Source organism: Gracilinanus agilis, chromosome 2 (assembly GCF_016433145.1).
Source record: "Gracilinanus agilis isolate LMUSP501 chromosome 2, AgileGrace, whole genome shotgun sequence".
NCBI lineage: Eukaryota > Metazoa > Chordata > Mammalia > Didelphimorphia > Didelphidae > Gracilinanus > Gracilinanus agilis.
The window spans coordinates 364,474,993-364,502,119 of record NC_058131.1 but is presented as its reverse complement, the minus strand read 5'-3'; positions in this window follow the sequence as shown (position 1 = coordinate 364,502,119).

Here is a 27,127-nt window from a genome sequence, read left to right as displayed (position 1 = left end):
CAGCCAGTAAATAAATCCCTCCCATATTTTTTGTACAAACGACATGATTTTGATAAACAAAGATTCTGGGTTTTTTTTTTAATTACACTGACAATGTGCAACCAAAATTATTTATAATGCAAAAAAAAAAAGCCATTGGAGAATGGCTGACCTATTGCCACCAATGTGGCAGACATGCCCCTCTTCCTGAGACAAGATACCACAGAGAGACAAAAGACAGCTTGTGCCAGGAGAGTCAAACTGCTACCTCTTCTCAGACCCAGCTAGGGACTGCCAAGGGACCTAAGCCCAAGAGTATTGGGAAGAGCAGTATTCTCCAGGCCACTGGCCCTGGCTCCAAAGCTATAATTGAGAGAAAGAATCATTGTGGAGAAGGGACTTGCCCTCACAGATACCACCAACACCAGCTGCTACCAACGGGCACGCGAGCCCAATAGCACCAGCAGTGGTATCGTGTCTCAGAACACTGACCTGACTCCAGCCTGGTAGGATGCAGCAGGTACCCTGCCTCTGTAGGGCTTGCAACCACCGCTACTGAACATCCAGGAAACCACTAAAATTCTTGGCATGGTCAAATGGTTCAAGATCAGAAAGTAATGAGGTTTTTTTTCAGTGAGAATGGCACGAAAGGCCATGCAATACCATCTGCTTTGTCTCCATATACCAAGAACTACAGAACCTTTCCATTTGCAGCAGCTGAAACCTTCTGCTTCAGAATGTGAGCTTCTTGAGAGCACGGATAGTCTTATTTTCTACTTATATCCCCAGCACTTACTGCAGAACTTGGCACATAGTAATTCTTAAAAAATGTTTTTTCAGGGGCAGCTGGGTAGCCCAGTGGATTGAGAACCAGGCCTAGAGACAGGAGGTCCTAGGTTCAAATCCGGCTTCAGACACTTCCCAGCTGTGTGACCCTGGGCAAGTCACTTGACCCCCATTGCCTACCCTTACCACTCTTCTGCCTAGGAGCCAATACACAGTATTGACTCCAAGATGGAAGGTAAGGGTTTAAAAAAAAAAAGTTTTTCATTTATTCACTCAGACTACTTGCATGTTCTTGGACAGGTCATTGATCTTGGACAGTTTCCTAAGGGCCAGGACTGTTAGCTAAGCTGCTGCTAGAGAAGAGATCACACTCTCAGAGGGCTTTCCTAAAAGGGCATCCCTCTCTGCCTTTGTCCCTACGTGCACCCCTAGACCTTCAAACATTTCCACTTCCTTCCTACAGGACTCCGATCTCCACGAAGCATCCCCTAGCCTCCGCTTCCCTTTTCCAGCTTTCCTTCTTTCCCCAGCTTAAATGATCCCTCCCTTCCAGAATTTTTCACAGATCTCCTATGAACTGAAGTTTTATACCCCCTATCAGACTGTAAACTCCTCAAGGTCAGGACTTCTTTGTCTTTGTATCCCTAGAACTGAACACAAGACCTGACGCATCGAAGGCATCCGATACAACAAATGTCTGTTGAAAAGATGGCAGAAGTGTGGTAAGGGCTAGGCAATGGAGGTTAAGTGACTTGCCCAGGGTCACACAGCTGGGAAGTGTCTGAGACCAGATTTAAACCTAGGACCTCCCATCTCTAGATCTGGCTCTCAGCCCACTGAGCCACCCAGCTGCCCCCAAATGCTAGTTATTTAGCCAAAAACTAAAGACAAGACTGGGCTAATGCAACATTCTGTACCCATAGTCCTTTGCCTTTGTGTGGAAAGAAGGGAGGTAAATCTTCCTTTCTTAGAAGAAACTATGACTGGGGGCAGCTGGCTGGCTCAGTGGATAGAGAGCCAGGCCTGGAGATGGGAGGTCCTGGTTTCAAATTTGACCTCAGAATCTTCCTAGCTGTGTGACCCTGAACAAGTCACTTAATCCCAGTTTCCTAGACCTTGGCACTCTTCTGCCATTGAATGAATACTTATCCATTCCAAGACAGAAAGTAAGGGTTTTTTAAAATAATAATTCAGATTAGACTCAAAAGTGTGTGATGCTTACAATTCTTTTTTTCAGGGAACTGGTTGTGAAACATTTACCAGCACACTCCTGTTTCAACTTTATTTTTCTGTTGATGTTCCATTCAAGGAGGTTGCTAATACATAAAAAATGAAATAAAAACAATTTCCTTTGGCAACTGATATGGACTTCATTATTGTTTTTTAAATTCTTACCTTCTATCTTCAAATATATACTAAGTATGAGTTCCAAGGCAGAAGAGCAGTTAAGGGCTAGACAATTGAGGTTAAGTGACTTGTTCAGGGTCACACATCTAGCAAGTGTATGGGGTCAAATTTGAACCCAGGACTTCCACTCTCCAGTCCTAGCTCTTTCCCCAAGGAGCTAACTACCTGCCCCAACTGTTAAAGACTTTAAAAGTATTTTTTCCTTAAGTTCTTTCCCTACATCCATGGAATCATGAAACATCCATATTAGAAAGGACCTTAAAGATGATCTAGTATAACCTTGTCTTTACAGATGTAGAAAAAAGAGTTGCAGAGTGGCAGTAACTTGCCCAAGGCTATTCTATCAATTCTCCTCTTTCCTTTATTTCACTAAGGTTGTGTCTATATATACCATAAGCCAATTGATCGCTTCATTGAAGACTGATCATATTAGGATGACTGACCTAACCAGATCTTAGTATGACTGATAAGTGTTATGATAGACTCCACTAATTAAAAGGATGGAAAGTCAGGCCTGGAGAAGGGAGGTCCTGAGTTCAAATCCAAACTCAGATACTTTCTAGCTGTGTGACCCTGAGCAAGTCACTTAACCCCAGTTGCCTAGGTTTCTTGGAACAGATACTTAGTATTGATTCTAAGAAGTGTAATGCCCCAAGAAAATATGGCAGTGTTATTTCTATATTACAAAAGGAAAGTAAGGGTTTTTAAAAAATGCAATTAAGCAGTACTTAAGCATCCTTTCTGTACATGAACAAACCAACTGGATTTGTTGGAAATGTGCAGAACAGAGAAGGTCACAGAGCCTTAGCATTTAGGACTGGAAGGTCAGGTCCAGTCGTATCCTTTACAGAGGCAGCATAGTAGAGTAGAAAGGGCATCAGACTTAGAGTCAGGAAGATCTGAGTTGACATTCTGATTTGTTGTGTGATCTGGGTATTCTGGGCTTCAGCTTTCTTATCCCTTGAATGAGGAGACTGGATCCAAAAGTTTCTAAAGTCCTGTCTGTCTTTAAATCCATGATCCTATGACTCCATTCTTTGTGGCCATCTTTGTGGATGAAGGATGCTAGGCCAGTGTTACCAAAAAGCACACTAGGAACTAATTCAGCATTTGTCATCAAACCTTGCCCTTTAGAAAGCATCACATGTTATTTTTCAGGCATCCTCTCTCCCCCGTTGTCCTGTCATCTCAGTCTCAGACCAGGAGATCTTCCTCTCAGTTCCTGGCATCCTACCTGACTCTTTCCCTTTCGTTGGCATTCCTTCTGAGATCATCTTCTACCAGAGAATCTCCTTTTCTCTTTCCCATTTTCTTTTTCTTCTTCAGATAGCCCCTACTGCTTCCAAACCAATAACGGGATTCCAGGGCATCCCTCGTGGAGAGGAAGCCTTTATTAATAGACAATATTCCATCCTGTTGCTTCTGCCATCTCCTAAAATGAAGTGAACTTCTAGACTGTTTATTCCTTAAGTCTCAGAAGCAAGAACCTGCTGGATTCTAGGTCACATAGAACCAGAATAGATACATGTAATTAGAATCGGAAGAGACAAGTCCAAATCCTTTGTTTTACAGTGAAGGAAGCTGAGACCCACAGAGGTAAAGTAATTTGCTTAGCATTACCTAGAGAGTTATTGTGTGAAGCAAGATGTCTATCTAGGCTTTCCTGCAGTTCAGAGCCCTATTCACTATGCCACCCTGCCTCTCAGAAAAGGAGGCTAAGGGACAGGGAGATGCTTTCACCATTTATATGTCAAGATCAATCTCCCAAAAGATAGAATGTGAACATTTTCCCTCCCCTAGCTTTTATTAAAGGGGTAAAAGAAAGACCAAATTTCTCCAAGTGACCTCTTCTTCAGCACCCCCTCCCAGCCACACTCCTTCCCACCTCCTCATCCATCATATAGTCACTATGACCAGAATTGGGGAAGAGAGAGGTTCTCAGATCTTGACACAAGTGGGTAGCAGGCAGGTTTTGTTCTGTGTTGTAATTGAGGACATACTGTACATGAATCCTTCCTAAACAAATTCCTTTTCACTGACTGTTCTGGGAAAGGAAAGGAGAATTTTAAACCATTTGCCAGTTCTCACTGGTAATGATCCCGACAAGGAAGTTCTGCTTCCAGTAAGTACATCAGAGACAGCTGAGGGACCGAATAAGTACTGTCCTTTCGGGATGAGTCTCAGGTCTGATCCTCTTCATGGTTTATGGTCAATGTGTGTAGGTGCCTTTGGGTCTGGGCGTCGGTGTATATATTAATCAATGGCCAAGTAGGCTGATGGAAATCACCCCATCCAAGTTTTGGGATAGCACTGCCCAGAGGAGAGGGATACTTACCCAGCAAGGCAGATTTAGACAAGTTAGGTTGATGGTCAGGAATAAATAGCATGAGTTCCAATAAGGTACAAGTTCTCCAAAGTTACCCTGAAGAGAAAAAAGCAAAGGACACAGATAGAATTGATCACTGCAGGTATAATGGACTCAGAGAGTCAAAAACTCTGAAGTCAGGACCCAGTTTTACGACTTACCATGTGATGTAGAAAAATCACTTCCTCATTTCTGTACCCAAATGGGCTCTTCTGTAAAATTATGGGTAGGCGTTAGATTACTTCTAAAGGTTCGTCTAAGTCTAACATTCTATGATTCTGTAAAGATAAGAGAGGGCAAAAGGTCCCGAATTCAAATCTGACTCAGGCACTTCCTAGCTTTGTGACCCTGGACAAGCCACTTAATCCCAATTGCCTAGCCTTTATTGCTTTTCTGTCTTGGAAATGATACTTAGAATCAATTCTAAAACAGAAAGTAAAGGTTTAAAAAAAAAAAAGATAAGGAAGGACTTAGATTGATTATATCAGCCAAGTAAGCCTTTGGCAAAGTTTGGGTAACTAAGTTTCAGAAGAACAATATGAAAATCCTGAGAATACTTTAAGGAATTTCTCATCTCTGGGTCCTTGTTCCATCTAGAAAAATCTGGGGAAATAATTACATGCTACCAGTGTGCTAATGCCAAGACCCCTTGCAAACATACAGTTGACCGAGTTTATAAAGAAAAATATTACTGAAAAGGTTGGGAAGACAAAATCGACACAACAAATAAATTCTTGGAAAGTAAAGAAAACTTCCAAAGAGCAACCTTCTCCCAAAGGACTTAATGGAGTGACAGTCCCTTCTAGTGTTGATCAGGTGCCCACCAAGGGCCTCAGAAGGTCTTTTCTCCCCCAGGTCTGCATCAGGAAGCATCAGGCGGCATTCCACATTGTGGTTTCTTCTTCCATTCCACGTAGCTCCCAACAGGCAGCACCAGGCAGCTTTATTTGTCATTATCCCATGGCACCAGCATCAGCCTTACTCCTCACTGGGCCCTGTCTCAACACACTGCAGAAGAGATAAATCTGGAGTGTTCTTGGTTTGGAGAGAGACAGTTTTCTTTGGATCACAGGTCCACCGACACCGTGTTAGACTAGGGACCTCCTCTTTCAGAAGCAATTCCCAAAATGATCTAGGGCTCACAGAAGCTTATTCAGGGATTAGGAATCCTGCCATTTAACTCCAAGATAAGTCACCAACAAGAGGTTCAGATCTAGTGGTCTTTCTATCTCATATATCCATGAGAATTCTCTTCCTCCTTGAGTGAACACTCTAACTTCTCCCAAATTATCTACTCAGATCTGCCCCTTACTAACTGGATGACTTTGGGCCAGGCACAGACTCTGGGGACCTCAATTTCTTCCTCTGTAAAATGAGAGTTCTGGATTAAATAGCCTTTAAGGTCCCTTCTATCTATAGAATCATAGTCTGATAGCCTTAACTTCTAAAGAATCTCTCTGAGATAACTAGGTGTGATTATGTAAATCACTCAGGACTATCATCAGACCTATCTAAGGTGAAGGAATCATCTTTAGAGACGAGCTACATTTATAGACATAACAGACATAACTCCTCCAAGCTTTCCCTTTTTGTTCCCTTTCTCCTTTCTGGCAACTCTAACCAATCCCACCCATCCCCTGATATTTATTGCCCAGGGAAGGATCTCATGCATGGCTGCCATTTCTGGGCAGTGTTCCATCTTCCAAAACTCTTGTACCTCTCGCAAGTTCTTGGTGGCCAGATTTCAGGTAGTTTCCTCAGAGTGAAGCTAGTTGATAAACTCAATTACCTCCAGATACCTGAGAACTGATAATAGCTTAATATGTTACCATCTATGGGGGGATGCGGTGACTTTTAAGAGGAATTTTTGAAGTGTGATACCTTAAATCCTAATACCATAAACTTCAAATGATATCATTTCAGGCAGTATGTATGACAAGTAGAGCTATTTTTGGCAGGAGAGGCTATTTCTACTTCCTCCCCTTCTAGTCCATCTTTTATATTGCCACATTTCCTTCTACATAGATCTGTTTATATCACCAATTTGTTCAAAACCCTTCATGGGAGGGGCAGATGGGTGACTCAGTGGATTGAGAGCCTGGTCTGGAGATCTGGGTTAAATCTGATCTCAGATACTTCCTAGATATGTGGCCCTAGGCAAGTCACTTAACCCCAATTGCCTAGCCTTTACTGCTATTCTGTTTTGGAATCAATGCTTAATATTGACTATATTTTATATATTAATTAATATTTAATAACTTATTATCAATATATGATATATATGATTGATTATAGAAGGTAAAGGTTAAAAAAACTCTTCATGGAGATTAGGACAGGTTTCACGGAAGAGGTAAAATGTGAATGTAATTGTTGTACAAGAATTAAAAGCAAAGGATGAGCTTACTTCCTGTACTGGAGATGGTTGGGAATCAGAAATTCAGACTCAGGAGCCTGGAGGAAGAGCTGGAAGAGACTTTAGAAGCCACCAAGTCCAGCCTCAGTCCCCTTCACTACATAGATGAAGATGCTATGACTCCGAGGCCAAGTCACTTGGTCCAAGGTCACACCAAGAATAAACAGTAGATGGAAGAGGTTGTGTTTGATCAGGGCTTAGAAGATCTGGCAGGAGCCAGAAAAGCAGTTCAGAAAGGTGTGGAAGCAGGAAAATGTGGAATGTGTCAGTGAATGGTAAATAGTTCACTTTATCTGGATTTAATTATAGGGAAGCTAGAAAGATAAAATCTGGAAAGGTCACGCAACCCCAGAACTTGAAGAACCATAAACTTGCAAATTTATAGGAGGTAGAGAGACTCATTAAAGATTTTTGGCAGGGAGGTGATATGATGGAAGCTGGGCTTGAAGGAAGATTCACCCAATAAGATGTACAAATTATTTGGCATCAGGACGATTCAGGTTCAAATTCCACCTCAGATACTAGTGATGTTTCCTTGGACAAGTCACTTAACCACTCTGTACCTCAGTTTCTTCATCTGTCAAATTAAGGGACTGAACTAGATGATCTCTAAGTTTTCTTCCAGAAGCTTATCTAAATCTATAACCCTATGAAAGATTACATCAAGAGAGTCTAGAAGTGGGAAGAATAGTTAAGAAGCTATTCATAATAAATGCTTTCCTAATAAATCTAGAGACTACTAGGTGGTGCACTAGATAGAATGCCAAGCTTGGAACCAAGAAGACCCAAGTTCAAATCCAAACTCAAACACTTACTAGCTGTGTGACTCTGGGGTAAGTCATTTAACCTCTGCCTGCCTCATTTTTCTCAACTGTAAAATAGGGATAATAATAATAGCACTATAGAGTTGTTGTGAGGTTCAGATGAAATAATAATTGTAATATGTTTACAGGGTCTGTATTGTTAAAGACAGGGGTTTTCAGTAGCAGCGTCTGGCCTTGAGAGCTACACTATAAGGAATACTGAATGCCACAGAATTGATCCTTTCTGATTGTGGTGCTAGAGAAGACTTTTGAGAATTCCTTGGACAGCAAGGAGATCAAGTCAGTCAATACTTAAATTAATTTAGACTATTTATTGGAAGATCAAATATTGAAGCTGAAGTTTAACTACTTTGGCCATGTAATGAGAAGACAGGACTCACCAGAAATGACTCTGCTTTTGGGAAAGATTGAAGGCAAAAGGAGAAGGGGATGTCAGAGGAGGAGAAGGGGATGTCAGAGGAGGAGAAGGGCAGATAGTGTCATGGAAGACTTGGACAGACTTTGGGAGATAGTAGAGGAAAGAATAACTCGGTACACCATGGTCCATGGGGTCACAAAGAGTTGGACAGGACTGAACACCAGCAACCACAATTGCACAATGCCCAGCATATAGTAGATACTTAAAATTTTTTTTCTTCCCTTTTCCACCCCACCCCCACAAAAAATATGGGAAGAAATGGATGTGAGAGACATTTTAGAATTATAAAGGACAGCTCGCTGACTGTCGGAGGTGACAAGATCAAAAGTCAAAGGTGCTTTATTTGGCCCTACCTTCTTCTCAGACTGATCATCCCACATCTATCTCCTCTTTGATGGCCCAACTCCTCAGGAAAAAGCTGTCCACACGTGTTGTCTTTTTTCTTTTACCTCCCACTCGCTTCTCCACCCTTTGCAATCTGGCTTCTGTCCTTACCACTCAACTGAAACTGCTTTCTCCAAAATCACAGATGATCTCTTTCTTGCTAAATCCAACTGTCTTTTCCCAGTTCTCAGACTTCTTCACCATTATTTAACATCGTCGACTACCCCCTCCATGTACTGATTCTCTCTTCTGGTTTTTGTGATGTTTCTCTAATGTATCTCTTCACCTCCCTGACTGATCTAATTTCAGTGTCTTTTGCAGAATCTTCATGTGGTTTCCACCTCTATGGTTGGAGGTATGCCAGGGCTCTATCTTGGTCTTTTCCTCTTCTCTCTGGGCGATTTCCCTTGGGTTCAACTATCATCTCCAGAGAGAGGACGCCCAAATCTATATACCCAACCCTCATTACTCTCCTGAGTTCCAAGACTACATCTATTAGAATGTAACATAATTATAATATTATTGTCATATAATTATTCTCTTACAAAAATGAACAATATGGAAGTGTGTTTCGTATGATAATACACCAGACTGAATTGCTCACCAGCTCTGGAAAGGGAGATGGAAGTGAGGGAGATAGACAATTTGGATCCTATATAAGTTTGGAAAACTTATGTGGAAATTTGTTATTATATGTAATTGGTAAAATAAGATATCCTAATAATAATAATAATAATAATAATAATAATAAAAGAATGTACCATAGGCATAGGAACATTTAGATGGCTCAGTGAAGTCCTGGGTTCGAATTTTGGCCTCAGACACTTCCTAGCTGTGTGACCCTGGAAAAGTCACTAAACACCAATTACCTAGTCCTTACTGCTCTTTTTTCTTAGAATTGATACTAAAAGAGAAGGCAATATTTTTTAAAATTATTTTTTTAAACCATAGGCATCTCAAATTCTACACAACCAATACAATATGGGTTATCTTTTTCCTTAAGCTCATCCCCTCTCCTCACTTTCCTGCTTCTGTCTAGGGGGCCACCCTACTTCTGGTCACTCAGGTTTGCAGCCCAGGAGCCAGCCTCATCTCTTCTTTCTCATCCTTCTCCATAACTAATCAGTTGCCAAGTTTTCTCAATTTCACCTCCACACAGACCCTCAGATCCATTCTCTTCTCTCTGCCCATCCAGCCACCACTGAAGATCAGGCTTCATCACCTCTCATTCAGATGATTATAATGGTCTTATTTTTTAAACCTTACCTTTTGTCTTAGAATCATTACTGTGTATTGGTTCCAAAGCAGAAAAGCGGTGAGAGCTGGCAATGCAAGTTAAGTGACTTGCCCAGGGTCACATAGCTAGGAAGTGTCTGGGGTCAGATTTGAACCCAGGACTTCCTTTCTCCAAGCCCTGGCTCTCTATCCACTGAACCACCTAGTTACCCCACCAATACCTTTGTAATTTGCTTCTCTGCATTCAACCTTTTTCCTGTTTAACCCATCTTCTGCCCAGCTGCCCAATTGATATTCTTGAATCATGATGTCACATCCCCACTCAAGATGTTTCCATGTCTCCCTGTTTCCTCTAGGATCAAACTTGGACCCTTCTGTCTAGTATAGAAGCTCTGCACAACACAGCTACCGCCACCCTTTCCAAGCTGATTATGTATTATTACTCTGTCTTAGTCATGTTGGTCAACTTCTCTCTTTGCTGAGCATTTTGTAATCTGTTACCTATGCAAATCCAGACTCAGATACTTATTATCTGTGTGACCCTGGGCAAGTCACTTAAACCTGTCTGCCTCAGTTTCCTCAATGGTAAAATGGACATCATAATAGCACCTTTACCCAGGCAAGGTGACATTTCATGGGCTGTTTCAGGCTGCATGACAGAAATGTTCTCCTTTCACATTTCTATTTCTTGGCTCCCTCTAGGTTCAACTCAAGCACCACCTCCTATGAGAAACCTTTCAGAAGTTAGGGGATGCAATGGTTAGCGTGCTGGGTCTGGACTCAAGAAACCCTCAGCTGAGATTCCATCTCAGATACTTCCCAGCTCTATGTCCCTGGGAAAGCCACTTAATTTGAGGCAAGCAACCTCAGCTTCCTCACTTGAAAATGGGGATAACAATAGAACCTCGAGAGGTTGTTTTGAGAATAAAATGAGACCATAGTGGTAAAGCACAAAGTATGTCATAAGTGCTATATTTTGTTGTCATTCTTCAGTTGTGTCCAATTCTTTATGACCCTGATGGGTTTTCTTTGCAAAGATCTTATCGAAGAGTGTGTCTTTGTAAAATTTTTATAAAAGTTTGTAAAATTTACCTTTTTCTTCTCCAGCTTAGTTTATAGAAGAGGAAACTGAGGCCAACAGGGTGAAGTGATTTGTCCAGATCACACAATTAGTAAGTGTCTGAGACTGGATTTGAACTCAGGTCCTCTCTCCACTGTGGGACCTAGCTGCCCCATGAGCGCTGCATAAACGTTAGCTCTTATTTCCAGTGCCCTCCACGTTTCTTCCTATAAACTGATGGGTCTGCAGTTGGAAAAGACCCTAACGGTTTCCTATTCTTGCCTCTTTGAGTTTTAGATGAGGAAACTAGGGTTCAGGGAAGTTAAGTGAATTATTACCCAAGGCGCAAAGGTAGTAAATAGAGGCAGAGTCTGACCTGGGCTCTGTGACTACAGCCAATGCTTCTCTTACTGCTCTAAGGACCATTATTATATCAACTTTCTGTTTTGGTTTGGGGGTGGCCTTGTCTCATCTCCCTTTCTTGATGCTCTGTAAGGGCAGGAACCACATTTCATTCCTCTCTGTCTCCTCTTTGCCCAGTGACCAGCATCTTGTCCTCATGTGGGACGGAAGTACTGCCCAACTGTAAATAAATGACCACTGAGGGAGAGGAGGACAGAGGAGAGAGACCCTGAAGAGTTTCCCTGAGTGGAGAATGAAGGGCTTAGAAGTCATGATCTTTAGGGTCCCTTCTTAAATCATATTCTCCTAGGAACCTGCAAACCTAAAAAATGTAAAGCAATAAAGTTTTGGGGATAAAGGAATCATCCATCTGCCACAAACCCTAGGCTCTCCTGGGCAAGAAGGTAAAGTGTTAGCGAGCTTACCCCAGGATCCTTTGGGGGCTGTTCTTTGGCATCAAGGGGGACAGATGCCAAGGAAACTGCTTTTCCTCAGGACTCTGAGACCCCACATGCCTCTCAGGAGCTTCCAGGAGGATATCTGTGGCAGTGGGATCATATGGCAGCTGTGCCACCCAGGGACTTCGGTGGCAGGGAAAGATCTTCCCTTCCACCAAAGGAGGAATGCACACTGCTATGTTTATCAACATTGCCTTCTTGAACCCCCAGAGGAGGTCAAGGTTCCTTGTCTGTTTTTAAGCAAAGAATTTGGAATTCCCAAATAATTATTAATAACAATTCACAGCATGGCAAATCTTTCCAGTTTTCTTTTTTCTTTTTTTAACCCTTACTTTATGTCTTAGTAACAATTCTAAGATAGAAGGGCAAGGGCTAGGCAAAGGGAGTTAAGTGACTTGCCCAGGTCACACAGCTAGGAAGTATCTGAGGCCAGATTTGAATCCAGGTCCTCCTGTCTCTAGACCTGGCTCTCAATTTTCTGTGCCACCTAGTTGCCCCCTTTTCAATTTTCAAAGTACTTCCTCACACCAACCCTCTGAAGTAGGGAAGGCAAATGTTAATATTCCCATTTTACCCATGAGAAAACTGAGACTCAGAGGTATGTGAAGTGACTTGCCATCATGTCAGTTAGTAAGTACAGGATTCCCATCTCCAAATTTAGTCTCCATTTCCCTAAATTATGCTACCACTGAAGGAAAGAGCCTTCTTTTCTCAAAGTTCTTGAGGCATGGCACCTTTTTCTGAGGACTTCAAGTGAATCTGGCAATGAGATATGGTAGATGGAGAGCCAATCCATTTATGACAGTTCCACTCAGCAAGAGTTGAGTTCAAGTCCTACCCTTTACTCATGAAAGCTGCATGACCCTGAGCAAATCATTTAATTTCTCGATGCCCTGAATAACAATCTAAATCCAGGAGGTGCTAATTTGCAGAAGCTCATTTCCCCACTGAGAGTTTGCTATGCCAATGAAATCAGAGGTCTGAACCAAAAAAACTCAGGTGTGTGTGTAGGAATTGGGACAATGTTTAAATTAAAGATTTTAAAAGTTAGGGGGAAGCTGGGTGGCTCCATGGATGAAAGCCAGTCCCAGAGGTGGGAGGTCCGCAGACACTTTCCACCTGTATAACCATGGGCAAGTCACTTAACCCCTTACCACTCTTCTGCCTTGGAAGCAACACACAATATTGATACTAAGACAGAATGTAAAGTTTTATAGAAAAAAAAATTTTAGGATTTTTAAAAATTATTTTCATGGTATTATGGAAAGAACACTTGGCATCACAGGACCTAGATTTGAATCTCAGCTCTATTTGATCCCTGGGTGACTTTGGGTAAATCCTTCCCCCTTTCTGGGCCTCAGTTCCCTTATCTGTAAAATGAAGGGAGAGAAGTTGGACTAGATAAACTCTAAGGTCCCTCCTCATTATAATTCTATCATCCTTTCTACATCCCTTCAGAGAAATGTTCTGCTACTCCCCCAGCCTTTTATCTTTAAGGAAATAGGTATTGGGGGCAACTAGCTGGCCCAGTGGATAAAGTGCCAGTCCTGGAATCAGAAAGACCTGGGTTCAAATCTGGCCTCGGATGTTTCCTAGTTGTATGACCCTGGACAAGTCACTTAACCTCAATTTCCTAGCCCTTACAACTCTTCTGCCAAAGTACTGATACTTAGTTTCTAAGTATTCTAAGAAAATAGGTTTTGGGGATAACTAGATGGCACAGTGGATAAAATGCCAGGCCTAGAGTCAGGAAGACCTGAATTCAAATCTGATTGTACACACTTCCTAGCTGTATGACCTTGGACAAGTCCCTTAACCCTGTTTGCTTAGCCCTTGTCCTTCTATCTTATAATTGTTACTTGGACAAAAAAGAGAGAGAAAATGAAAATAAGTTTTGGAGATCTAAAATGATTGTCATTTCATTGAGTTTTTCATCTTCCTATTTCATGACTTAAATAAATGCCTCCTTTTCTTGCTTTGGAGAGTGTGTGTGGGTGGTTCCTCCCTATATCAGCAAATGCCCCTCCATCTCTCCAGAAAAAGCTGATTGGGGGTGCCAGGGACTCTGCCTTTGTGAATCATTGTCCAGGGCAAAGCTGAGGAGGAGGCTGTCTGGCTCTCTGAGTTGGGGTGGCCCAGCTCCCCTCCTACTGCCCTTGTAGCTCCAAACTCTGCTTTTGACAGCTTCTGCAAATGTCTGGCAATGCAAAGCAACCCGGGCTGGCAGTGCAGTAAGGGCCAAGGCAGCAGATGGCTGTGAGTTTCTTTAAAAGCAGCTGCTGATGGAGTTGGAGTTTTCTTTGTAGAGGCCTTTTCAATTTCATGACACAATATGAGTCTTGGGGGGATGCTGGAGGAAAGCAAAAGAAATTTGGTTTCTTTGCTCTGGGTTCTCCCTCCTCTGTCATTTACCAGCCGTCTTTCTCAGCGGGGTAGAGAGCCAGGGTTCCCATGCCACTACCTAGGAAGTTTCCTCTAAAGGAAGCCTCAACAAAGTTAAAGTTGGTAAAATGGGTCCTGAGTGCCCTACTCTACCCAGGTGCTCTCTATTCCCATTACCACCTAAGTCCCAATTGGCCCTAATGCTTGTCATTCAGGACCCAGTAGGGCAGGGGTCAGCAACGTATGGCTCTCAAGCCATATCTGGCTCTTTTGAGGGCCAGATATGGCTCTTTCTGCAGGAGCCATAAAGTCAATTTTTTTTTCAGGCGCTGTTACAGGAGCGTGAACTGTGAGCACTGTACGGCTCTCACAAAATTACATTTTAAAAAAATGTGCTGTTTATGGCTCTCATGGCCAAAAAGGTTGCCAACCCCTGCAGTAGGATTTAATAAATGCTTGCTTCATTGAGTTAGAAGAGCTGAATAAAGACTAGAACTAGAAGGATCCTGAAAAAAATCTTCTCATCCAGGAATTCTTAGCCATTTTAGGGTCATGAACCCTTTTGAGAGTCTGGGGAAGTCTCTGGATTTTTTTTATAATTTTAATAATTGAAGGAACTGTTAACTTTCAGTAAGAGGCTAGGGAAAATAAAGATGTCATTTCTCCCCCACCCCATTCAAGTCTGTCAATTCCCTGAAACCTATCCCCAGAGCCCTTATCTATGGCCTTAAGGTTCAGAATCCTTTGGTGGGTTCAGTACTGTACCTTAGCTTCCCAGTCCCTCACTTTTCATGCTTCTCAAGATCCCGCCTTTCATGATTTCCTTCTGGGGTAAAACTTTCTGAAGGGACAGGAGGACATTTCTGAGATTTTCTGTCCTGTCCTGTCCTTGGACTGTAGGACAGTTGCTAGACATCCGTGACTATCCTTTCCTACAGAATTTCAGAGTTGAAAGGATCATTTCAAACCTGAATGAGAATCCTTTCTACCAGTAAATGACCATTGGCCAACCAGGCTTTTCTTTAAAATCCTTCAGTGAGTATAGATAGACCTACTGTTTCCCAAGCTAGTTCATTCCACTGAGACCACTCCAACTGGTAGGAATCTTTTCCTTACATTTTTCCTTCTATTCCTTGCTCCTATCCCTGCCCTTTTCTTTGTTTGATGAAATGTTCTACTTATCTAGGAGAGGCTGACTAGGCTCAGAGCTCATTACTTCCCACGGGCTTTAAGCCCCAGGCTCCAACATAGAGTTAGCACAGAAAGACTGGTGGGACCAGAATAACCATGCTACTCATTATCTCACTGGGGTTGGGTGGGTTGTTAGGTGAGGTCTTGCTTGGGACCATCTAGTCTTTCCCACGACAATAGGGAAGAATTTTTCATATCTTCATTCTGAGAGTTGGAAATCACACTGAACATGTTGAAATTCTCCAGGGAACAAAAGCTACTCAACTTTCCCCAACACATCCTACTTCCGAAAGATAACTTAAAAAAAGCTCGAGAACTCTGATTAATACGATGATCAACCATGATTCCAGAGATTATGCCCAAAGGGCTATAAAAGAATGTATACCTTTTCATCCAGTATTACCACTACTAGATCTGTATCCCAGAGAGATAACAAAGGCGGGGAGAGTTCGTGCTTGTGCAAAAATATTTAAAGCTGCTCTTTTTGTGGTGGCAAAGAATTGGAAACAGAAAGGGTCCTCCCTCAATTGGGGAATCACTCAACAAATTGTGGCATATGACAATGATGGAATATTATTGTGCCATAAAGAATGATGAGCATGATGATTTCAGTAAGAGCGGGGAAGACCTATGTGAACTAATGTAGAGTGAAATGAGCAGAACCAGGAAAACAGTATACATAGTAACAAAAATATTGTGGAATGATAAAATGTGATAGACTTTGTTACAAACAGTAATACAATGATCCAGGACAATTCTGAGGGACTGATGAGAAAGAATGCCCTCCACATCTAGAGAAAGAACTATTGGAGTAGAAATGTAGATGAAAGCATATGATTTTTCACTTATTTATTTGGGTTTTTGGTTTTATAAAATTATTCACTTACAAAAATGAATAATAAGGAAATATTTGTGTGATAATACATGTATAACCTAGATTAAATTACTTGCCAGCTCCAGGATGGGGGAAGTGGAAAGGGCCTGCTTTCATTGGGCAGGTATCTTGGGGGAGGGACGGTGTCAGTGCCAATGAATACAGCCAGAGATTCAGTTAGTGTTTGCAGAGGCTGTTATTGTTTGCCATCTGCTGACTTTATTTATACCTTTTTCTTTCTTAAGATTACATACAGGGTTGGCATGGATATTCCATATTCAACATACATTTTTTTCTTATGGATAATGGATTAAGTCATATATTAATTTTTACTGAATCATAAAGTTGTTTGATTGACATTCTATAATTATTTTATTTTATTATTAAACAAAAGATGCAAAAGCTTTGGCAGGAAAAATTCATCATGGAGTAACTGGGTTGGAAATTACCTTTCCCACCCATCCTTGAGGTACAAGGGCACGCGTTTTTAGCTAGGAGAATGGTCAATTATATTTTAACCAATAAGATTGAGTATGCTTTTCCTGTACTCTATTCATTTGTCTAATTAATCTATGAAGGTTCGTTATGCCAGTTGACTACACAAATACATGATTAATCAAATTTCAAAAGATACAATAATCCCAATTTGATTCAAATATTGTTTTAATAACAGCCTTTCATTTTTCAATATTTTTCAAAGGTAAGTTTACTGTTCTTTATACTATGATGGGCAAACTTTTTAAAGAGGGGGCCAAAGGAAAGGAAATGCTCATGTCTGTTTCTAAGGCAACTCTTTCGAAGTTTCATTGTACTGTATCCTACTCATTGTATTCACCAGATTAGGAATAATGTCCCAGGCTGGATAGAACATTTCAGGGGGCTGCATCTGGCCCACAGGCCGGAGTGTGCCCATCACTGGTCTAGTGTTTTGGGAAGGTAACTATGCTCTAATATTTCATCCCCTGTCCTCCTTCTGCTAATGTTCCACTTCAAGGATCAGGGGGAGCTTGGTTTCAGGCGTTTGTGTGTGGAAATTGTGAAATCCAGGTGTAGCCTTGCTGGGGAATTTAGAATCTCTAACGTTAACTCATTATTTGCTGGTTTATTATAGGATGATTTTAGGAGAATTTCTGTATCAATATATATAAAGGTGGGGTTTTCCTATAAGTTTGTGGGGGGCCTAGAGAGGCTCCAGTAGTAGCCTATAGAATTCTTCTGTGTTTCCCTAGGGCTGAGTAGGGCTATTAATTATAATAATTCCAATAATAAGAAGTGTTGGTCAGAGAAGAGTCATACAGAGGGGTCTGAGTGGGGTTTCTATCCTTCCAGTGGCCTGTTCTTCAGGTCACAGGATATCATGCATGACTTTCTCATAATGTACAGATTTGATGGTCCCCTTGATGGCCCCTTGCAGGGAAGGAAGAAGAGAGGGAGACACTTTGGATCATATAACTTTGGACATAAACTTATGTGGAAATTTGTTATTAAAAATCGTAACTCCAGAGGATCACAATGAAGAATGCTACTCCCTCCTGAGAGAGAGGTGATGGGCTAATGTGCTAAATGAGATACATATTTTTTAAACACCGTCAACACAAAAATTTGTTTTGTTTGAATGCGTTTATTTGTTACCAAAAAAAATTCCACTTTTATGCCTTTGCCAATAGCATTATTACACATGGAATATTGTCTATTCCAAACCCCACCCTCTTCCAACCCACTTCCACCTGTTGAAATCCTAGCCATCCTTCAAGACACATAGGAGATATTCATTGGCTTCTTGAAATGCATGGAATTCCTAAACCGTTCTGACCCCTCTTTTCCTGAAGCAGACTCTTCTTTATAGGATCCACAAGTATTGCCTTCATAATGCAGAATACCAGTAAGGAAAATCCCTTATTACAAATCACCCTGTCCACATCGTTCATATCATGTCACAAAGGCAGCCACGCATTCTGCCAGTGCCAAGGGTCAAGGTTCTTTTGGGGGTAAAGGTTTATCATTAGCCCAAATGTTCAGGGGCAATTAGAAAAAGAAACTACCTGTCTGTTGGCTTATGAATTGGCTCTCTAACACCCCATCACATCAGCAAAAGCACCAGTAGGTTTAACTAACTCTTTTTTGAAATAGCCAGAATTGAAAACAAAAGGCACCAAAAAATCTCTTTCTTCCCTATAACTGTCTCCTATCCAATCTGGCTAATTGCTGGCCCCTGAAAATTATCTCTGTTTCCCCATGGCTGCTTGGTCCTTCACCTTGCCTCTCTAGAACCCCAGTAGAATGCTAACAGTCCTCAGATTCATCACCCGTGGAGTGATAATCTTATAAAGGAAAAAAAAATCTCCCCTTCCAGAAGGGGAGATGGTAGAAGGACAGTTGAAGCAGGGTTTAGCCACTGTTCCTTCATGTATTTACTTTGTTCCTATAATTGAAGAAAGGTCTCCTTCTCTGCCCAGCCTCTTCCTCACCCAGAAGAAAACCCCAAATGGAGTCACAAAGAATTGGACATGATGAAAACAATAGAACAACAGCAAAACATGCCAAAGTCTAGTTAATATGGGCAACAATGAAGGGGGCTACTGCTTAGAAACCAGAGACTTTACAGATAGAACCAAGGAAATGGGAGTGTGCTTGAGCAAACAGGGTATTTGCTCTAAGAACTGAGATATCTAACTTCAAAAGTTTGGACTTTTCAATATTGGATGGCTCCATTACCTTTCCACATTTCAGTATTAAGATCTATAACAGAGGTTCTTAACCATTTTTTGTGTCATGGATTCCTCTGTCAGTCTGGAAGGAAACCCAAGTGCTCTCAGAATGATGTATTTCTAAAAAGGAGATTTGTAATTGAAGAAAATGCTAAATTTCAGTTAGAGATTAGTGAAAACAAAGATGTATTTTTCCCCATATAATATAACACAAACACCCTGAGATCCATACATGAGTTCCTTTAGGGCTCAAGGAACCCAAGTCAAGAAACCTTGGTTCATAAAAATCTACAACAACCATAGAAATTTTCCATCCTATGCATTAGGTGTCAAGCTGTCCCAAAGTCATGAGAGGTACCTCTCCTTTGATGGCATGTCTGGGGAAGTGAGAGGCAGTAGGAAAAGAGGGAGTAGGGAGTGGAGACTAAACTCGTTTCTCCTTTGGAATGGGGGTGGGGGTGGGAAATGGCTTCTCAAAGTTAATCTGTCCCCCTAGGCAATAAAAGTTTAGCAATGGAAAACCCTGATATGAAACCTAGAGCTGGAAAATATTTTAGACATAATTTAGCCTTTGGATTATAGAATAGAGCTGGAAGAGAGCATCTACTACGACCCCTTCATTTTAAAGATGATGAATCTAAGACCTGGAGGGAGGTAGTGACTTGTTCAGTGCCAGGATTAAAACTCAAATCTTATGACTCTAAAACTGATTTTTTTTTCTGTCACATCATGTGGCCTCCTTAGCCACTTTCCTGTTCCCTTGGAAACACTGCCAATAACCACTTGCCCTCATCTCCCACCCCCACCTCCAATTTGTCCTCTAAAATTAAGAGGCTGAATTAAACCCTGGGACCCTGGATCAAAGGCAGTTCTCGAGGACCAAGAAATGGAGGAGAAATGTACCATTCATTCACATAGAGGGGAGAATCAGACTCATTTTTCAATCTGGGCTGTTTGAGTACCTTTACAATGTCTCAGCACTTACTCAATTTTACTTTATAATGTTCTGAATATGAATGAAAGTGTCAGCAAAACATCTTGAGCTCCTTGGGAGACATGAGCTATATATAAATAGGTGATGCATTCATTGTATAATAGGAGCTACTGTACATGAAGGAAGATGAATACACACATGAATATATCATATAACCCTGCCTCTTCTGGGGAAGAGAATCCTGTCTTGGTCACATGGTGTCATTAGCTGATCTCAGGCAGAGGCTGCTGGGCTCACCTTTAAAAGGGATGTATTTTGGAGGAGGGGTGGGGAAATGGATGGCAAATCGGTTGGTTTGTTTTTTCAATTCATTTGGGGAGCTTGCATTTAAAGGCATCTCTCTCTCTCACCAGCTGTAGCCAACAGAAAGGCAAGCATCATTCCTTCCGATGACAGATCCTCATTGTTTCTGACTAGGTGTGGTCTCTTAAGAAGTAGCTGGCCCCTGCTGGCTGACTATTGCCAGAAGGACCAGCTCAGCATCATTTTCGCCACACCTAAAACGGCTGTAGTTGGAAGGTGTTCCCTAGTGCAGAGAAATAGGATTGAAAGCTTCACAGAGTTCTAGAAATCTCATCCACTTAAAGGAGCAGGAATAAGCAGCTCTCCCCCAACTGGTTAATTTCTTGCTTGTACATAGTTATTTGCAAAGTCTTCTTCCTCTTCAGACCGCTGTGAGCTGCTTGAGAAAAGGGGTTATTATTATTATTTGCCATCCTTTGTATGTCTAGTCCTTAGCACAGTGCCCAGCACATAGTAGGCACTTATTAAATGCTAGTTGGCTGATTTTGCAGATTCTTGCCAAAATGAATGAATGAGTCTCTCAGTGGGCTTTGGAATCCGAGTCACAGAACATAGAGACTGGAAAGGACCTTAGAAGCCATTTAGTCCAACTCCCTTGTTTTACAGAGAAGCCAAGAGAGACTGTGACTAATCCTAGGTCACCTAGCAGAGCCCCATTACACTCTAGATTGCCAAGAGAATACACTTTCTACTATGTTGTATGGTCTAATGAAATCAGACTTCTCAGCTGTCAACAGCTGCTTTACAAAACATCTTATGGCTAATGTCATTTCTTCTCTCTCTGAGGCTTGCTACCTGTGTACTCATCAATGCATCCTTGCTACCCGCTACACTGTACCATCAATGGGTCACTTCCCCTCAAAGGCCACATTTTCTTCATCTGTTAGTGAGAGGAGTGGACAAGCAGTCTTTGGAAGACCCTTATAAAGAATAAAAAGCTTTAAGTTCTAGGGTCCCAAAGTATGTCTTTAATAATATTTTAATAATTTAACTTATTAAGAATTTAATAATAATTTAATTTAATTTAATTATTTAATACTTTAAATGTATAGTATGAACACAGATTTTGAGGACTAAGACTTTGAAGACATGCTGTATTTGCATAAGTGTTTAAGAAGACTCAAACCTCTTTTGAGGAAAATATTGATCCTCTTTCAGGCACACCCTACTCCCACCATTGCTAAAATGGGTCAGCCTTTTCAATAGGCAACAAACCCAGTGCAAACTTTCACAACAAAATAAATTAAATTAGCCGTGTCTGTCCCCAAACTCCCACCCCTTTCACTCCCACCCTCCATATACCTGGGAACAGAAACAGATGGTTGTCACTTTTATTGACAGCATAGAATAATTCTATCAGAGGTATTTGCTAAAGAATTCAGGCATTATGAGCTATAGTAACAGCCAAAGAAACAGTGCTAGATAATGAGGGAAAGGCCTGGAATCAGAGTTGGAAAAGCTGATTTTTAATCCTATCTCAGATGCTTATTAGTTATATAGTCCTGAGTAAGCCATTTTCCACCCTGTGTTCCTTCATCTATAAAATAAGAGAGAGGAAGTAGACTGCAGCAGCCTCTGAGGCCCCTTCTGGCACACAGAAGGCATTTAATAAATGTCAGGTTGATTGAATGATTGATTAATTCTATGGTATGAGGAAGTCCAGCTCTGCTATTCCCTTACAGGGTGAACTTGGGCAAGTTTCTTTGTCAAAACTGGCATGGTACAGATTCTGGAGTCAGGAGCCTTGGGTCCAGCTCTCAGCTAGTATTTTTGCTTTTAGTGTGATAATAGGCAAAATTACTTAAACTCCTGGAACCACAGTTTCCTAATCTGTAAAATAAGGATTGCACTAGAAAAACTGAGATCCTTTCTATCTCTGGATCTCTGATCCTGTGATTCTTCTTTGGGTCTCAGAACCTTATCTTCAAAATAGTTAATAATAGATAACATGAATATAATATTTTAAAGTTTTCAAAGTTCTTAAAAATATTATCTCATTTTGTCCTCACAAAAGCTCTTATAAGTAGGTGGCATTATCATCCCCACTTTACAGATGAGGACACTGAGGCAGACCAAGGTTAAATTACTTGCTTAGAGTCATACAACTAGTAAATATTTGAGGTCAGATTTGAACTGGGGACTTCCTGACACCAGGTTTAGGGCTCCAACCACTGCAGAGCTTTAGCTTCTCTAGGAATGGAGTTTAACATAACAGAAGGGGTCTCAGATTTGGGTAAAAGACCTGAGCTTGCTTCCTAGACCTAGGTGTTGTTATTGTTCAGTGGTTTCAGTTGTGTACAACTCTTTGTGGACCCATTTGGGGTTTTCTTGGCAAAGATACTGGAGCAGTTTGTCATTTCCTTCTCCAGCTCATTTAACGGATGAAGAAACTGAGGCAATAGAGTTAAGTGACTTGCACACAGTCACACAGCTAGGAAGTATCTGAGGCCAGATTTGAATTCCAGGCCTGTCACTCTATCCACTGTGCCATCTAGTGTCCTTCCTAGATCTAGTTCCTTTTAATAATACCTATGTGCTCTTGGGAAGGTCACCTAACCTTCTGATCTTCCATTTCCTCATCTCTAAAATAATGAAACTGGACTAGGTTAACCTCAGAGGTAATTTCCAAGTCTAAATACTATGAAAGCTTCCCTTAAGACAGTGATGGGCAAACTACGGCCTAAGGGTCAGATGCGGTCCCCTGAAATGTTCTATCAGGCCTATGACATTATTCCTAATCTGACGAATACACTGAGTAGGATACAATACAATGAAACTTCGAAAGAGTTGCCTCAGAAACAGACTGACAGATGAGCATTTCCTTTCCTTTGGCCCCCTCTTTAAGAAGTTTGCCCATCACTGCCTTAAGACATAAGATACTTAAGAAAAAGTGCCCCATTGGAAAGGTTAAGTAGGAGGGAAGGGGGCTAGACTCGAAGATCTCAAAGATCCTTTGAGTCTGTAATTCTATTTATTCATCTAGAATATTTCAATTCAATCCCTATATAAAGTTAGGCTATAAGAAAAAAATATTAGATTAGACCTTCACTTTGTCCTCTGTCTTATAAGGAGAATTAATATAAGAAAGAATCATCAAATCATGTAACCATGTTAACTTTTCTAAAAAATAAAAATTATTAAAGGAATAAAAAAATAAAAAAGAATCATCACAGGATCTCAGAGTTGGAAGAAAACTCAGAGACCCACTACATCAATTTTTCCCTGAAGAAGAATCCATTCTATAGTATATCAGTCAAATGATCATCCAGTCTTTATATAAAGAGAGTTTCAGTGAGAGGAAGCACAGTATACCTTTCTGAGTCCCATCAGAATTTGGGATAGCTCTAAATTGTTAGGTATGTTTTAATTGCTTCCAGATGAAATCTGCTTCCCTCCAACCTTTACCCATAGCTCCTAGTTCTGCCCTCTGGGGCCAAGCAGAAAAAAATCTCCCCATTTACCTCATTACCTTTCAATTGTAGCTCTCATGTCCTTTCCTCGACATCTCCACAAGAGCAGTACTTGTTTCTTTTGAATAGCTCAAATACGTTGTCTGTCACGATATGCTGTGTCCCTTATACAAGGATCCACATGATAAATTCCATCTTGAATGTTAGCTCCAGGTAAAAGAATCCGCATGCTCTTTCTTATTGGACAATGAGAACTATGTGACCCAGTGCGTTTCCTTTTTGGCCTTAACTGCCAGGAAGCAGAGGCAAATCCAATAACCAACTGTAGTTATTGTAATAACTTATCCAAGGTGCCTGATAACATCTACTCCTTCTGCTGCTTTCAGATAATACCTATTCTGCTGTTACCTATAACTTCTTGTTCTCCATTGTGTTTTGTATGCGACATCAAATCATTTTTGGAACTAGGCAAGGTGTAAATCTTTAATAAGTATTCAAGAAGCCACAGAGGGAATCCCTTTGTGAGGCAAAGGATTGCTCTGTAATTACGTGAAAATCTGGATTTACAAACCAGATGTCAGGGTTTTTGCTGTACACAGAGTGCACCTGTACGGCTTTTACTAGGCTGAACATTTTTGTTTGCCTCGAGCCTGCATTCCCAAGAGATTGCCCAATACTGACCACTTAAATTTATTAAGAGTAACCGCTCTCTGTGAATGCACTTTTTGTTCAGGGAGGATTGCTAAATTATAGGCAGGTGACAAAAGCAAGAATGCTTCTTCCTGTGACCGATGGCTAAAGTTCTGGATGCACTTTACTGTGACCCCTTGTCTCTAATCACAATCAGTCTGGTTATGCATTCCTAGGGAAAAATCAAATGAAACAAGTTAAGGGGCTGACTAACTCCAGCCACAGATATAAAATAGTGTTTTTAAACTGGAAAATGGTAGTTTTCAGTTTTTTTACTCTCACTCATGCAATGTTCAACTAATACATTTCCAAAGATCAAGGGAGCACAGCACTCGTGAAACACGGGTTCTGTCTGAACAACAATCTGCCAACAGCCCTGATATGGTAGAATTGATGATGAAGTACACCTCCCTTCTTTCAGTAGAGATGGGAGACTAGCGGAGGAGCATACATTGTTAGAGATGGTCACTTGTATCCGTTGATTTTGCTTAATTGTTTCTCTTTGTTACTGGAGACTATTCAATTTGGGGTGTCTTTGAGAGGCGTAGAAGGCAGTATATTTTAAAAATGACAGAGGTATGAAAACAAAAAACATCCATAAAATCTTTTTAAAGCAAGTCAAGTCTCAAATAGTACCTTTGGATCAGTTGCCTATCCTGTTGAATTGGGTTACATGGAATAGTACCACAGTATTTGTTTCAATTTTCACCCCACCAAAACCCTTACCTTCTGTCTTAGAATCTGTGTATTAGTTCCAAGGTAGAAGAGCAGAAAGGGCTAGGCAATAGGGGTTAAGTGACTTGCCCAGGGTCACACAGCTAGAAAGTGTCTGATGTCAGATTTGAACCCAGGACCTCCAGTCTCTAGGCCTGGCTCTCAATCCAGTGAGCAGTATTTGTATCAATTTATGCACTCTCTTTCTCTTGGGAACTCTCACTGCTCCTGTCTGAAAGGCTCTTGGTTAATGATGATGCCAAGGTGGACTTCCTTCTTTTTTTAAAAAACATCTTCTGTTTTAGTGTCAGATCTAAGACAGAAGAGTAACAAAGGCACAAGTAGGATTAAGTGACTTGCCCAGTCACATAACTAGAATGTTCTGAGGCTAGCTTTAAACCCAGGTCTTCCCAACTGTAAACCTGGCACTCTATTCACTGTGCTACGTAGTGCCCCTCCAAGGTAGGCTTCTTAATGTTGCCAGTAATCAAAGAGCTGAAATTTAGATCTCTGGTCAAATTCATGACCTAAACTGATAATTCATTATTTATGTGACCTTGAGAAAATAATTTCACCTTTTTCAGTCATTTTTTTTGTTTGAAAAATAAGAGAAATTGTTCTAGATGCCCCAAGATCCTTACCAACTCTAAAACTATAGTCCTTCCTCAACGCTGGTGACCATACAGAGGCAAACAATACCCATATGGGACACTCTTCCCTGGTAGTGATTGTTTTATAATTAAGAAAGAGTGATGGCAGCTTTTTTTTTTTAATATTTCCTTCTGGGGATGACAAGAATTTGAATTTGCAACAATGGCTTTTCTTTGTACTATGGAATGGAAAAAAGATCTCCACCTTGTAATAAAGATCCTTATAGGCTCTACTGATTATCTTTGGTTTCTTCCTACTCCTTTCCCACCCCTCCCATCTTCTCTGCCACCCAGGCAGCTAGGTGATGCAGCTGACAACATTCTGAACCCAGTGTCAAGATGATCTGAGTTCAAATCCTGCCCCAGACCCTAAATAGTTGTGTGGCCCTAAGGAAGCATTTAACTGCTCTCTGCCTCAGTTTCCTTCTCTGCAAAGTTGATATAATAATTGCATCTATCCCTCAGGGTTGTTGTAAAGATGAGGTATTTATAAAGCACTTTGCAAAATTTAAAGCACTATATAACTATTAGCCATTATCTCTCCTATTCAGATAACCCTCTTTACCTTTCTCCTTTAGTGTCAAAATTGTCTTCACTTCTAACTCTCATAGTCTTCTTTCAATAGTTATGGAAACTCCAAGTCTTCCAACAACTAGATTACTTAGAAGCAACAGTATAAACTCTCTCCCCATTAGAGTTGGAGGGCGAGATGGGTGGAGGTCTAGAATAGGAGCCCTGAGATCTGGGTCCACTAAAGGAGCAGTGGAAAAAACAAACTATTGGATTCTGAGTTAGCCAATCTGGATGAAAAACTGAGTTCTACCAAACTCATTGTGTGACCTTGGGCAAGCCCATTCATCCATTCATTTAATTCGACAAACATTTACTAAGTAAGCATCTACCAAGGGCAGGACACTTTGGAATGCAAAGACAAAAAAAAAAAAAAAAAAAAAAAGGAAAATAGTTGGTTGTTTTCTTTGGGGAGAAGGCAAAGAGAAAATATATACAAATTAGAAAACGTGGAACCAAAGGTGGGGAGGGGGTGTTAGGAAGGATCTCTTGTAGCAGGTACCTCTTGAGGGCCTCGGTTTCCTCATCCGTAAAATGAGGAGATTGGACCAGATGGCTGCTAAATTCTTTTTCAGTTCTAAATTCTATTATCTCAATCCTAGTTTTAAAACTTACTAGCTGTGACCTTGGGCAAATCCCTTCTTCTCGTGGATCCCAGTCTCCCGTAAAAAGAGAGGTGAAGGTGGAGAGGGTGCGTATTGGCTCAACTCTAAACTAGGTCCTTTCTTGCTCTCCCCCGCCTTTCTTTCATTTATCCCTTTTTGCTATTAATGTCAACGGACATATTATTAATTCGTGCCAGTGTTTGTGTGTCTGTCCGATTGCGTGCCCGAGTTTCCTTAGAAATAAATCTGTGCACACTTGGCTGGCTGCGTCCGTCAGTCTGTCCTGGTTGCTAAGCTCCTCAAA